General features: G+C 35.2%; 1 protein-coding gene across 1 annotated transcript in view; it reads left to right on the top strand.

The window, feature by feature from the left end:
* LOC136041607 (pre-mRNA-processing factor 19-like) overlaps positions 1 to 16,282 on the top strand; it is an 83,777-nt gene that overhangs the window by 1,647 nt on the left and 65,848 nt on the right. The window lies entirely within an intron of this gene.

The following is a 16,282-nucleotide window of genomic DNA, read 5'->3' as shown; positions in this document are numbered from 1 at the left end:
TGTACTTTAATTGAAAATTCATCATTCTTAAGAGCTTAAAAGTGCTTAAATTTGAATTTGTAGTAGAAGCAATTATTTTATTTGTAAAGAACATAAACAAAGGCATCAAGTGGTATGTTCACTTGGTAAAATTCAAGTTTAGTGACTTCTTGCTATCTTGGAAAGGGGTTAGGTTAAGAAAATGAAAATTTCAGGGATGGGTCTACAGGCTAAAGTATGTCCTAGGAAGGTATTTTGAAGTACTTACCTCTACTCTCTCTCCCTCTAGAGGGTCATGACCTTTGATGACCTCTAAAAATATGTGTTAAATATGTGTGCTATAAAAGTGAAACCTTTCAAAATAGATCCTCTGCTTGAATGAATTACAACAAAATTATTTTCAGCTTCACAACTCTGCTCAATCCCAATTTATAAGGTTTTAAAGATATGCAAATACATTTCCTAAATAAAAAAAAAAACAAACATTAATATGGCTCAGAATTCTACATAAATAACAGGAATTTTATTTTCAGAACTAAAGGTAGAGAAAAAGTAACTGATAACTGTAAATTATAGAAAAATGTTATTTTGTCAAAATTTCAATAGGCATAGACCTGTCATGTAAGCAAATTTTAGGGCCCTCTAGAGGGAGAAGGAGTTACTTTAAAATACCTTCCTGGGATATACTTTAGCCTGTAGACCCATCCCTGAAAGTTTCATTTTCCTAACCTGACCCCTTTCCAAGATAGCAAGAAGTCACTAAACTAGAATTTTACTGTTTACTTTATTGGTAAGTCAGTTATATGAAATGTTGTAATAACAACATATTTGGAAAGACCATAGAAAACAGATCAAGCAGCATTGTCACCTTGTCCCTATGTCAGTTATAGAATATTGTGTATAATAACCCTAGCCTATCTGAAATGATTTATATCATGTCCAAGATTTAAAGCCAACTGTCCATGTTAATGACAAATACATTTTTATTGAGAATTTTGTCCAAGATTAGGCATTGTCAGGGTTTTATCCAGGATGTTTTTATGGCACTTGGTATTAACCAAGTGGTTAATACCACTTGGTTAATTTGGAAAAAATAGAAAAATGAAGTATTTTTATCTTACAAACAGTTATGGGATCTTAATGAAATTTGATGTTAGGAAAGATATCATGTCTCAGAGCTCTTATTTTAAGTTCTGACCAGATCCGGTGACATTGGGGTGTGGGAGGGGAGACCTAAAATCTTGGAAAATGCTTAGAGTGGAGGGATCAGGATGAAACTTGGTGGGAAAAATAAGCACAAGTCCTAGATACAGGATTGACATAACTGGAACATATCTGCTCTGTTTGGGGGAGTTGGGGGTGAGGGGTAATTTTGAAAAATTAGAAAAAATGAGATATTTTAACTTTCAAAGGAGTGATAGAATCTTAATGAAATTTGAAGTTTAGAAGGATACCATGTCTCAGAGCTCTTACTTTAAATTCCACTTGGATCTGGTGACATTGGGGGACGGGGGACCTAAAATCTTGGAAAATGCTTAGAGTGGAGGTTTCGGGATGAAACTTTGCAGGGAAAATAAGCACAAGTCCTAGATACATGATTGACATAACCTAGACGGATCCGCTCTCTTTGGGGGAGTGAGGGGGAGGGTTAATTCTAAAAAATTAGAAAAATGAGGTAATTTTAACTTACAAAGGAGTGATCGGATCTTATTGAAATTTGATGTTTGGAAGGACTTCCTGGTGAAGGGGATGTTGGAGGGGGTGGAACCTAAACTCTTGGAAAATGCTTAGAGTGGAGGAATTGGGATGAAACTTGGTGGGAAAAATAAGCACACGTCCTAGATACAGGATTGAAATAACTGGAACGGATCTGCTCTCTTGAGGGAGTTGGGTGGGGGGAGGTTAATTCTAAAAAATTAGAAAAAATGAGGTATTTTTAACCTGCGAAAGAGTGATTGTATCTTAATGAAATTTCATATTTAGAAGGACCTTGAAACTCAGATCTCTCATTTTTTATCCCGGCCGGGTCCAGTGTCATTAGGGGGGGGGGGACAAAAATCTTGGGAAATGCTTAAAGTGGAGAGATCAGGATGAAACTTGGTGGAAAGGATAAGCACAAGTCAAAGATAGGGGACTGACATAACCAGACTTGATCCACTCTCTTTGGTGGAGTTGGGGGGGGGAGTAATTTGGAAAAATTAGAAAAAATTAGGTATTTGTAACTTACAAATGGGTGATCAGGTCTTAATGAAATTTGATATCTAAAAGGATCTTGTGCTTTAATACTCTCATTTAAATCCCAACCAGATCCGGTGACATTGAAGGGAGTTGGAGGGGGAAGTCAGAATTCTTGGAAAACATGAAATTGAGGTATCTTACAAATGGGTGATTGGATCTTAATGAAACTTGATATATAGAAGAATCTTATGTCTCAGATGCTCCATTTTCAATTGGAATCGGATCTGGGGACATAGAGGGTTAAAGGGGGGAAACAGAAATCTTGAAAACTAGAAATATTGGAAAATGCTTAGAGTGGAGATATTGGGATAAAACTTGATGGGAATAATAAACACAAGTTATAGATATGAGATTGACATAATTGGTATAGATCCGTTCTCTTTGGGGGAGCTTGGGGTTGTTAATTTGGAAAAGATAGAAAAATTGAGGTATTTTTAACTTAAGGATGGGTGACTGGATCTTAATGAAATTTGATGTTTAGAAGGAACTCATGTTTGAGAGCTCTTGTTTCAAATCCTGACCAGATCTGTTGACATTAGAGGGAGCCAGAGGGGGAAACCAGAAATCTTGGAAAATGCTTCTAAATGTTGTAGATATGTGACTGACATAACTGGACTGGATCCACTCTCTTTGGGGGAGTTTGATGTTGGGGTTCAGTGCTTTGGCGAGTTTGGTGCTTCTGGACATGCTAGGACAATGAAAATTTGTAGGTGTGTCAGGGAGCTGTACAAATTGACTTAATAAAGTCGTTTCTCCTGATTCAAACATCTGGGGGACTGAAGGGAGAGGAAAAATTAGAAAAATTGAGGTATTTTTAACTTGCAAGTGGGTGATTAGATCTTAATGAATTTTGATTTTTAAAAGGACCTCATGACTCAGAGCTCTTATTTTAAATCCCGACTGGCATTAAGCCTCTGATTTTCCTTTTATAGCAACCTATTGATTCTTAGAATTTTGCTAGAGCTTATACCATATGAGCTCTTGGCTCTTCCGACCTTGTCACAAGTGTCATATGAGCTCTTAGCTCTTGTTTCAGAGGGGAGGGGGACAAAAAACACATCAAAAATTTGTTTGTATTCATTTTGTTATGTTTTTACAAGTTAGACTAACATTTTGGGTTGGGGACCAAACCCCCTAATCCCCCTAGATACAGCTTTGGGTATTGTCCATTACTAGGGGTTTTACCCTTATGAAACTTTCAAGAGTGAATTCAGAGACTAAATTACATTCTGAGAAGGTGTTTAAAGGGCAACACTGTACATTTATGATTGCTATGAAGAGAGATCTGTGATTCTTGATTCTTTAATTTCAGAATATTTGAAGATTAGACAAGTTTCGGATATTTCAATTAATGCTATAGAGGTTGGTTTTATCCTGCATATGTCTGCTGTTTTTATTTTTGGTTTACTGAATCAGTGTGGCCAATGGTAACGTTCAAGCTAGCTTAGGTTATCTCAATTATTAGTGTGTCTACTATAGTAGACACACTAATCATAGACTTACTATGAAGGAAACATTACAAAAAAGAGTAGTACTGGTTGTTTCCTTATCTGATTCTCTTTCAAATATAATATTTACTTTTCTGGCAACGCCTCTTCCCCTTCTAATAGTCTCTCATTAGCCTCATGGTATGGGCCTATGCAAAGTAAAGACAATACCAGTAATAAAATTATTACTTTATAATCTACATCAAGTTCCTGGGAATCAGGTCACAAATACAAAAGTAGTCCTACTTCTGTTTTAGTAATTTCTTTGTTTTAAGTTTGTCTTGGTTATTCATTTAGTTTTTAATCAAATAGGATTTATTTGATTATCTGTGTAAGAAATCTCAATAGGTCACGAACAATAGGTCATGAAAGTTCATGAAATACTGCTACAATTGTGGGCATCAGAACATTAGCAGTCTTTATTAACAATTTTAGAACTTATTGCAGAATCCAAAAGACACTTGCATCAATTGCAACAGTTGCATCAATTCATGAAAGTTTTTTTTTTTTTTGGGGGGGGGGGGAAGGTGCATTTTTACATATCTATGAGGGGGGTGCAAACTTATTGTTTTCTTTAATTCTGCAGTGAAATATCCATGAAAAAGGTATGTTTCAATAAAAATACACCACAGGAACAAGTTTTTTGAAATCTAGGGGGATTAGGGGCAAACCTGGGAGTGTAACCACCCCTCCATAATTCAGAACATTAACCCCATCCAGGAAGAAAAAAATGCTACTACTTTCCAATATGATAGTCCCATGTAATTCCCATTAGCATAATGTAGCTCTTTAATTTTCTATGAAAACTTCTTTTATGGGAATTTTTTTATTAATTTTTGTTTGTTTTTTTCTGGCAAAGTTTTTCTTATTAGTTAATAAAACAAATATTTTTTCAGCTTTTTTTGGTTTTCAAGCAGTTTGTGGTAACAAACTGTAAATAAGATGCAGCATGAGCCAATAGAAAAAAAAAACTCCAAAAATAAAATGCTGATAACATTTAATGTATCAATAGAATTGAATTTTTATGCTGATTCAATTATTTCCTCCATCATATAAAATTCATTGAGTGTTTTGCTGCCCAATACCCATCAATAGCTACTAAGTGTCTCAGAAAAATTTTCTATTTCCTAAAAAAGGGAGAAACACCCCACCCCCCCCAAAAGGAGAACAATCTGAAATGAAATCATGCCAGTACATTCAGCATGTCAGGGACCCTTCTGTAGAGGTTTCAGGCTACCATCTTCAAAAATGTGGATTTTGAATTTTTTCTTTTCAGAAGAAAGACTACAGTTGCACGTTCTATTGTTTTTTTCCCCAAGGGTAATTGTATTAAAGTGTTGGTCATAGAAGATTAAGAAAGGTCTCATTCAAACGTAAACTGAATGTTCTAATGCTTTTTAGAATAGAATTTATTTAAAAATTTTTATCACTGCATGGTTGCTGGATTTAAATTTTATGTCACAATAGCACTAGTATATATATATATATATATATATATATATATATATATATATATATATATATATATATATATATATATATATATATATATATATATATATATATATATATATATATATATATATATATATATATATATATATATATATATATATATATATATATATATATATATATATATATATATATATAGACTTGTCCGTGGTGGTGGTAAAAATACACTAAAAAATACAGGACTAAATAGATAATAAAACAATTAGTACACATCCCACATCTTAATTGGCACCACAAACCTTCCAGCAAAGGAATTTCAACTTTTGTATTATAATCACACCCTAAAAGGTCGTAATAATCTATTTAATTACTTATTTACAACCCCCTTCCCCCAAAAAACAACTAAAGTTCATACTTACCAAAAAGAATCTCTTTAATTACTCTGTTTAAGAAAGAGATATCACTAATATTTTTAATGCTCTGACGAAGATGACTTCAACTTCTAACCTGCTTATAAAACACAGAAAACGTTACCAGGTCGAAACAATCAATGAAGTTTCAGAATCGGAACTTGAATTATTTGACAGCTAATTATTTGAGTAAATTCCCTTAGGATTTATGAATTAACACCCTCGTTTGGAAGGAAATTGATTTTGGACTTATTAATTAGGTATATTACCGGTAAGACTGTATACTGAATATGACACGAACCAGACCTACTTATTTCTGCCCTGAATGTGAGAGGTCGTGTGGGAAAGGTGTGACGATTCAGTGCTCGAAATGCCTTTTATGGTTCCATCCCCCCCCACCTGTGCTGGAACCACACCAGCATTATGTAAAGAAAACTCCAACTGGAAATGCAGCTCATGTATTATGGCTGTTGGAACTGAGCACCCTGAAGCTGATACTCATACATACTCTGTCGTTAACCTCAACAATATATTTTCCTCACCTTTGGAGAACCCATCTCCTCAAAATCGCCCCAATAGTTGTGAGAGTTGCCTTTCAAAGACAATTTAATCCTGCAACTTGAAAAAAAGATCCACAGTGCGAAAGTAAAACTTGAATCTCAAACCCGATAAAATAGACCGAAACGGACGTTCTGAACTTATAGCTATTCGAAAAAAAACGTCGTGAAAATTGCTGAAAGACTAGGAAATACCGAAAGACGAGAAACTAAGAAAACGTGTTTCTTTTTTTTGTCAACTGTTGCATGCAAACTTGACGAACAATGTCCGCTTATTCACAAAAGCAAAAATGTTACTGATAAGAAAAAAACAACCAAATCAACGAGAAAATTCCTGTGTAAGTAAATGGTGCAAGTATTTCGAAGGAGGTTCCTGCAACAAGAAGGACAACTGTAAATTTCTACGCATGTCCCGAAAATACAAAGTAAAAAGTGCAAAGCAACAACTTGCAATTTCGATCCTGTCGAAATATGATGATGACTTGTGCCAACAAGTTGTGCAATTTTGCTCATAGTGCTAGTCATTTAAAATGTCGAATTAATCGTTCAGTGTCTTTTAAGCGTTTTGACCGTTTGTCTCTTTTTAATCGTTTTAACCGTGATCTAATATTCGATTATAATATGCCAAGCCATAGTCAAGTTGTTTATGGGAGCAATTCTTCAAGCAATAATCCTAGTCCCGAGCTGGTGCCAAAAAACTTGTCGAGAAGAGGGGGACAACAGCTGAGTCAAAGAAGCAAGAGTTTTTTTGAGTTGTATAATAGCCAGGAAATTGACAATTTAAAAAATTTAGTTTTCATTATAACGAACTTTTAAATAAATATCAAAAGAATTATCTAGAAATACTTAAAGAAATTTTCAACTAATTTCGGAGGTTCGAGAAATGTTGTCACAGCACCATTTATTTTGAATTGTGTTTCTAATTGAGCGGATTTTCTTAAAAATTAGCCACATGGTAAAGGTGAATTCTATAATTGTTTAGTTCATTCAGGTTTTTTGCAATGTGTTAATATTTGTGATTTGGTAAAATTTATAATATTGAGTTTACCTATTGTTGCTAAAGGGAGGGATATATTAACAGGATAAGCTTGTTTTGGTTTTACTTGGTTGTTTTACATTTGCTGTTTTTTTTTTCATAGGCATGTATTTTGGGGGTGATACCTGACGCGGGGATGCCATGGATATTCTGTGGTAGCCACAACACTGTGCTGGGTAGAGAATTTAGAGTGGCGAAACCCTATATAGGCCAGTGTATTCTTCTGATGAGCGTTGCCTTATGTTGGGTGTTGCCTCTGAATTATTTGTCTATATTATTTTTTCTATTGTAAGGTAAATGACAACTTATACTTATTGACGACATGACTGCCTGTCCATGGATTATTCTTTATGGTTGATTGTGTGTGGCTATGCTGTTTGACCTATGTGATTGTATGGATGAGTAGGGTTAAGGCCTCATTCAAGTGCTGGTCTATATTAATCACTAATTTAGGAAAACAGTCTTCCTTTTCTCCTTCTGTCTCTCTTTTTTTTTTTTTTTTTTTTTTTTTTTTTTTTTGTGTTTGTGCTGTTGCATTGGTGATTCCTCTTTTCATGATATATATATATATATATATATATATATATATATATATATATATATATATATATATATATATATATATATATATATACATATATATGATATTTAAGAACCTGACCTTCATGTCAAACATAATTAGACCTATGTTGCCCAGGCAATGTGAAGTGTTGCAGCAACCTTTGTTTGGCTTTGCCGACTAAAGAGTTGCAAGAGCAACACTTTGGTTTTGTTTCTTTGCTATCAATCAGTAATCACATGATCAAAGGCTACTCCTCAGCGTTGAAAAAACTATAACAAAATTGTATCAAAAGAAGGGACTAAATTGACTTTGCAGCCAGTTGGACTTTATCCTTTTCAGTTGTAGACATTGTGATGGATGAAAACTCAGAACAATATCTTATATAATCTAGTTGGTATTATAGAGTTATCCCTAACTTTTCAAGATTAAGATAAGATAGGTGACCCTAATTATTAAGAAACTACTAGCATAGTTGCAAACCTCTCATTGCTGAAGTTGACTGTAGTCTAACAGCAGATTATTACTTACAAGTCACCTACATGTCTTACCACTGGAACCAAATTGGTTTTACCACCAAATACACTGGAAACAAATAACAGATAAACCAACTAGCAAAAGTTGCTAACCCTCATTGCTAAAGGTGATTATTACCTAACAGCCAACTGTTGCTTACAAGTCCTCTATATGTCTCACAATTTGTATTGCCCTAGATTTCGTTTCAGTGTGTAATTTACTACTGAAGTTGTCAACCCCTTGAAACTTTAACACTGGTATACCTCATGAAGGAATTTTTGTACCAAAAAATTGATGTCATACTTTGATCAGCTCATCAAGAGCTATCAATTGCTGTAAAAAAATTCTATCTGTCTTAGTTCAAAAGTTGATTTTTTTTTTGCTGTAGGCCAACTTTCTAACATCACCACTTAGAAAAGAGCAAAGGATAAGCTCTAATTTCTTTAGCAATGAGAGAACTTTTAAAGTTTATTAGGCACATCTGATACCATTTCTCTGCTGCAATCCCAAGTCCAAAAAAACAAATGATAAAGTCAGCTGAAATCACAAACAGAAATGGGTAGAAACAATAGATGGTAGCAGTTTTGGACCCGTGGGAAAATGCCACATTTTTGCTTCTATAAATTTTTCTATTTATCACTCAAAGAAGATAAATTGGCTGTGGGGCCGGGTAACTGCCGCATATATTTAACACTTATAGATTTTAGTCCATCTTCAATTTGAAAGTGGTGCCTGCCTGATTGCCTGCTAGAACAGAGCTTTCCACTTGAAAGCAGAAACATGGTTCGATGAAACGAAAGCTTGGCTGCACAACTTCAGATAGTCCTCTCTGACATAGGCTATATAACCACTTCACTTCGCACACCATAGGCTCCGGCTTGTGGACAAGCAAAAACCATCCTTTTTGGCCCCAGGCAAGAGTTCTGCAGAGCTCTCCAAACCATTTATTCCCTTCCCTTCACCATTTATGATTCTAAGTGCTTGTTTTTGGACATTTTCAATCAAAAAGGACATTTTGCTCTGAATAAAGACCAAATGCCACACTAGACCAGCATATTCAAGTATCAGCCAAATAAAAGAACAATAAAGTTGGAGAAGATCCTTAAAGGAGAGGGGCAGATAATTTTATCAAAAGTTTTAGAAGGGAAACCAAAGTGGAAGTTTGTTTGAAGATGTTTTGAACACAGGTATCCTACTTCAAGTCAGCAGTAATTGTCACCCCAAGTAATTTAATGCATGTGACAGAGATTTTGGGAGAAATGGGGTCTGTGAAAGAGGGGATGATTTTAAAAATGAACTTTCATAACTGACAATTCATTAACATTAACTTTTATCTTCAATAAAGAAGCCTCCTGTGTGACATTGTCAATTAATGTCATAATTGAGCTTTTATTTTTTGTTGTTGACAAACCTCAATTGCAGACAGGTTGTCCACATGCTTCCATTGCTTTGTGTGGTCAGTCATGAGGCTATTAACCATTATAAGAAATAAAATACACCCATCAGAGTTCCCTGGGGGACCCCACAAAATATAAGAAGGGGATTTGAATAAATATTTTTGTATTTAAGCACTTAAGAACAATTTGTTAAAAAGGAGGCGACAATTTTAACTTAAAAGGGATTCACTTGAAACTCCATCAGCTACTTATTTACAAGGATATTGTGGTTAATTAGACTGAATACTTTCTGGAGATCAATTGATAAAAGATTTAACCAAGTATCTGCGTTTTCAAGGTTTTTAAGAACAGTGTCAAGGAGACTAACATGGTAGTGTGAAGTAGATGTCTCCCTCAGGTTTTCAAATTGTTTTAAGTCAATAAGTTCAAGAAAAAGATTGTTAAAGTGGCCAAAAAGATTTTGCCATGGGAAAGTGGTGTTTTCTGCCACTGTATGGCACCGAAGTATGGTTTTGCCTCAATGAGGAACAATTGGCTGTCAATTGAAAACTCTGAGATAGCCAGTCAATCTAAAAGTGTCAAAATCTTTCTGTTGAAGTTCTCTGTTGCAGAGGAAGTAATGCTGCATGTTGGCCCATTTGTTCCTGAATCGTCATGTAGTCCACATATGATATTTTTTTTTTTTCGTAAACTCATGGGGCAGGTATGTCTAAATATCTAATATGCTACTAGTTTTTTATGTCTCTCCATCACAAGGTTTTCAATGACTATTGAATATTATTTTTGGGGACTTTACAGATAAACTTTTTGGGATAATATTCCCAGGAACATTGTTCTAAATCAAAGCGTGATGTATAATGAAGTTGGTCTTCAAATACATGTTCTTGGTATCTCAACCTTAAGTAATTGAAATGAACTGTGTTGTCTGTCTTGTCGGTTGTACAATGGAGGGGGGCAATACAAGGAAGGTCTAAAGTTGATGGTAAACTTGTTTAGTTGTATAAAACAGCCATCAATGCTACATCAACCCTTGCACTAACAGATTGGAGAGAGTCATAAGGAATGACTGAACCTGCTTTATTACGGATTTTTTTAAGTTGAGCTAACAATTTTTTCAGAGCACGAGCATACAGTGGGCATCCATACTCAGCAATGGGTCTTATGCAAGGCTTATACACCAGGATGATCAGCTAGATGGTGGAAGGTTTTGGCAGCAAAGAATGACCCACGGCTTTTTCCACAGGAGGTTCCAAGCCAATTTAAGTGGTTTTTCCAAGAGAGATTTGTGGAGAAGTGGTTTTAATGAGACAAAGCTCGCCAACTCCCTTTTTTTATTCATTCATAAAGAGGAACTTGGGGTTTATGCCTGGCACTTCTGATTGTGAGATCAGGAACTTATTTGTTTTCAATGCAGTGAAAATGACCATGCATTTATCAGGTCTGTCTTCAATATCCTAAAGATTCATCTGTAAAGGCAGAGAGGCTTGGGTCTTCATGTTTTAGGATGGCTATGTGTATTGTGGTGTTGTTAGTACAGTGATGTAGATGACTTGCAAAGTTGTCTCCTATGTAATTTATGCAGAGAACAAGAAGCATAGGTCCTAAGATACTATCCTAGTACATGCATGACCTTATTGGTTATCTTCTGGAAGTAAACCCATTAAGAACAATCCACAATGAATGATCAGAAATAAAGCTTCAAATCATTGTTAACAGATATCCACAGACACGTGTAAAGCTTCTTAAGTAGGCACAGTACCATACTGTGTCAAATGACAATAGCCTGGTGTTGTATCTTTTTGCTGGAATTCAATCCACTCTTGGTGCTGGACCACTAGGCGGTCAAGTTTTGAATGTTTTTGACAGGATCAATAGTGATGGTTTCATAAAATGTCATTTGACTCAAGGTACTGGTAAAGTGTATAATTGGAAACACCTTCGTAAACTTTCCCAATACAGGAGAGGAGGCTTATGTGAGCCCATGCTTGCTTGATCGCCATCTGGTTTAGGCATACAAATGACATTGGCAGATTTCCCTGTGTGCAGAAAAATCCCAGAGCAAAAACACAGCCAGAAAATTAATGACAAAGATCCAGCTATTTTGATAGTGCAGGACTTAAAGAAAAATCTAGGTATACTGCAAGGAACCTTAGATTTGGTCACAGCAAGACGCTGCGGAATGCAAAGAACTTAAGGAGTGGAGTAGGCTAGTTCACATAATCAAGGAAAGCATTGGTTTGATAAGAGAAATTCTAAACTTCTTTACTAGCATCATCCAGATTAGAGAATTCAGCAAGAGCCTTAATAAGAGCTTCAGTCTTTGCCCGCGGATCTTACATGATAGTCCTGTTGTTGATTTTTAGGGAAGGAATTGTAGTTCCTTGAGATGACAGCAAAGCCTCATTGACAACTCTCCACCAGCTCTTAGAAGAAATATCTTAGTAGTGAAATTCTCCCAAAGCCTCATTGACAACTCTCCACCAGCTCTTAGAAGAAATATCTTAGTAGTGAAATTCTCCCAAAGCCTCATTGACAACTCTCCACCAGCTCTTAGAAGAAATATCTTAGTAGTGAAATTCTCCCAAAGCCTCATTGACAACTCTCCACCAGCTCTTAGAAGAAATATCTTAGTAGTGAAATTCTCCCTGTACTGAACCCCTGGATTGCTGAATCGTTGGTATTACATCTTTATGTGCTTTTATGAGATATAGTCTGTCCTTTTCACTCTTTGTGAGCAGCTGTTGCCTGGATTCTTTTTGCAGTGGGTGTTGAACCAAGGTTTGTCCTTGCTGGACACCTAGATCTACTTCAATGGGATATATCTTGGGATAGAGTCTACGCGCTGTGCAAAAAGTGGGGTAGCAAAGTAGCAATGCTACTTGGTTTTCGAATTTGTTGGAAGATTTTTTATGAAAATACTGTTTTTACTTATAAAAACATTTTTTACTTAAAGAAAAGCTTTCAAAACACAAGTTGTGCTACTGAAATTTGGAAGCTTTTGGAATTCTGTCAGACCCTGCTGCTGGCAGCTTTGAAACTTTTTACATACCTGGAGTCAACTATGGCACGCTGGTACTTTTCTACAGCTTTCTCAGACCCTTTGAATTGGAAGGCTCTCAATTGCTGAGAAGCATGTGTGTTTCTTAAGCCAAGTACATTTCTCAAAATGGACATTTATCTTAATGCTTGATTTAACTGTGTTGTTTCAAGTGATTTTTGATAAAATTATGTTTAGTGATGTATAATTATAGAATGGGGTATGGCGGGGGGTGGGTATCAATTCCTTGTCTCAATTCATCTTCTTATTCTAATTAAGCCCTTATTCAGGTTTAAGTCTGAATAAGGGTGCTATAGAGTGATGTCTCTTCTTATTGCAGAAAAATGCTTCTGATATTCAAATTAAAGCTTTTGCAGCTTAACAGATTTACTTCATATGTCATACAGTATTATGCAATGACGTCTGGGTGTGCATCAGTTATTGTGAAGTAGGAGGTAAATGCTTCAAAGAGTGCATTTTAATGCCCAAGTATCCAAGCTCTCATTGAGCCTTCATATAAATGTAGAGTGTGTTTTGGAAGGAGGGAGGGGTACAAATAGATATCCAATCTTTCTTCATTCCTGGGAATATTTTTGGTCTTTTTTTATTGGCGCTAGCAGGGAGGGAGCAATGGTTTTTTGTCACAAGAAATTTTGTTTTCAGCAATTTTAAATGGTAATATTTCTCTTTTCTTATTTATAAACAATGTTTCAAGATATTTAAATATATGTGTACAATCTATTTAAACATCAGAGAACCCTGTTGTTGTGGTTTAAAATTATTGATAAATAAAATTTAATGAAAATAATTTGGGGGCTTATGGGACTGGTACCCCCGGGGGGGGGGGTTCAACTGAATCAAGACAAACAATATGAGTGCAGGTTTTCAAAAGGGTATAAAAGCAGTATCTTAGGATCAGGTTAGAGTATTATGTTGAAAATTTCAGGGAATATTAAGGGGCTGTTGAGCTAACCAAAAGGCCTTGTATGCATGTTAACACTACTATTACAACTGTTATACTAACTACTACTACTGAGGCTACTATTTCTACTAGGGCTGATGCTCCTAATGCCATCTAAAGACCAGCACATAATTTGCACTTCAATTGAAAACGAATGACATATGAAATGTATTTTGTGAAATGTATATTCACTGAAAATGTTTTCTCTGATTTTAACTTTAACAAATCCAAAGTTGTTAAGGTTTTCAGTAATGAATATCAGGAACATGCATGTTACCACTATTGCTACTATTACAAATGCTTCGACAATTATTGCTACTGAGGCTACTATTTCTATGTAGGTTGACGCCCCCATTGCCCTCTAAAGGCTATCTGGAAGGATGTGCTGGTCTTTAGGATGTGGTCTAAGGATGCACTGGTCTTTATAAGGTATTCGGGGGGGGGGCAGTCCTACTCATCTTAGTTTCTGCTCGTTTAGGGTTTGGCTTGGTTATTTACTGTAATTTCTATTCGTTTTCGGTTTCAGTTTATTTATTGAAGGTAATTTGGGGTAGTTTTATCCTTGAAAAATTGTTTAACTTTATTTCAACTCACAGTTCGTTTAATGTAGCTCTTTACTCTTCTCTGAAAAACTTCTTTTGTGGAATGATTTTTTTTTTTTTATTTAGCCTTGATTAGATCTGAGCATGGTTTGAAAAATAATAAAATATTAAATAAAAAATAAGTTTTTTAACTGAAAGTAAGAATCAACATCAAAACTTAAAACAAGCAGAAATTTTTCTGTATATGAAAGGATCTGCTCACTCCTTGACCCCTCACTCTTTATGCCAAAGTTTAATTTTTTGTCTTAATTCTTTTAGAACGACTGCTGAAACAAAAGGGCAGTGGAACTGGAATAAGAAGCTTTTTTTTAAAAACAAAAGACCTTTGTGCAACGAGCAAGGGGGCTGCAGAGGGGACAGCCCCCTTCATATATGGAATAATTTTTGTTCGTTTAAAGCTTTAATATTGATCCTTGGTTTCATTTGAAAAACCTGTTGTTGTTTTTTTATTTAGCTTGTCCTAAGAATCAAGGTAATTTTTGAACAAAATTTTGCAGCATATTTTAATCATAGTTGTACCCTAGAACTTTAATGGATACATGGAAATTATTCAAATAAAGAAATTGGGGATTTGGATAATCTATGAGCCTCTAAATGGCTGAAGCCACTCTGATTACCATCATGTTACAATCTTGAGTGAAGAGTGCAATCTTGACAAAAACTAATTGATCATCCCTCTCAACATGCACTGAAAGTTTTAACCTAATTCTCTAAGCCGTTCACGAGATATCTTAGATGCACCCTTTTGACCACCTTGGATGTACATAGTGTATTTTGATTAAGACCAACATACCCCTCAACTTACCCTGAAACTTATAATTTAATATCCTTAGCAATTCCTTAGAGGTTGCACATACATCGTTTTGACAATCTGGATGCGCATAGTGACTTTTAATTCAAATCAACATGCCTTGAAAGTTTCAATTTAATATTCTAAGCCATTTATAAGACATTGCAGATACGCCCTTTTGATAACCTGGATGCACACAGTTTCCTTTCATTTAGTTAAACAGCCCCTTCAAAATGCCCTGAAATTTTCAACTTAATATACTTTGCCTTTCCTTTGGTATTGCAGATATACACTTCAGAAAATCTTGAGGCTTATCGTTCCTCACCAACACCGCTCTTAAGTCTACAGTCTATTTACATTATTTCTTGTGCTTCTTTTGTCTTTCGTCAGCTTCACGGCAGTCTTCCAAAATCCCTTCAAAAAACTCCTATGTTTATTTCTGATTCAGCTCTATATAGCCTCCGTTCTTCATATAATATGTGTATTCTACCTACCCCTACTGTTCGATCAGATTTCAATGTGAACAATCTCAACAGGTCTGGAATTCTCTACCTTCTTCAGTACAGAGATGCCACTCGTTTTGGACTTTTAAAAGGATTCTCATGGATCATTTAGTAAAGAATCAAGCAGAATAGCATTTTGTTTTTGTTTTGTTTTTTCTTTCTTTTTTTCCTTTTCCTTTTCCTCTGAGGTGTTGATCTAACCCGAGTGTTTGTTCATGGTGTGTGGTTGTTCTCTCTGCGCTTTGGCTCCCAGGCCTCAGATATGTTTTCTTTTTCATCTTATATGATATTTGGCTATTGTTTTCTTTTTTTGGCTGTTGCTTATATTATATTTTTTGTATCCCCCTTTTATCCCTGGCCATGGAGCCTTTCGAGGAAAAATAAGAGTATTGTATTTCCGTTTCGTATTTATTGGTGAATAAAACTCTGAACTATGAACTTTGAATTCAACTTTCCAGCAACAGGCCCAGGAAGATTTAGCCTAATAAACATTAAACCAGAGATGAGTATAAATAAAAGTCAAATAATTTTTCAAGCATAAAACTACCATAAATCACTATCAATAAATAAATGGAGCCCAAAATGAATAGAAGCTACAATAAATAACAAATTCAAACTCAAAACAAGCAAAAATTAGCACATGGAGGAATAGGGCTAACGCTCTCTGTTTCTTCTAAAGACCAGAATATAATATGAAATTTACTGAAAACTGCCTTTATTTTCAGCTAAATATTTTTATTTTTCAGAACATAAAA

Source organism: Artemia franciscana, unplaced genomic scaffold (assembly GCF_032884065.1).
Source record: "Artemia franciscana unplaced genomic scaffold, ASM3288406v1 PGA_scaffold_30, whole genome shotgun sequence".
NCBI lineage: Eukaryota > Metazoa > Arthropoda > Branchiopoda > Anostraca > Artemiidae > Artemia > Artemia franciscana.
The sequence above is the reverse complement of the archived record's forward strand: the minus strand, read 5'-3'. Positions and strand labels throughout refer to the sequence as shown.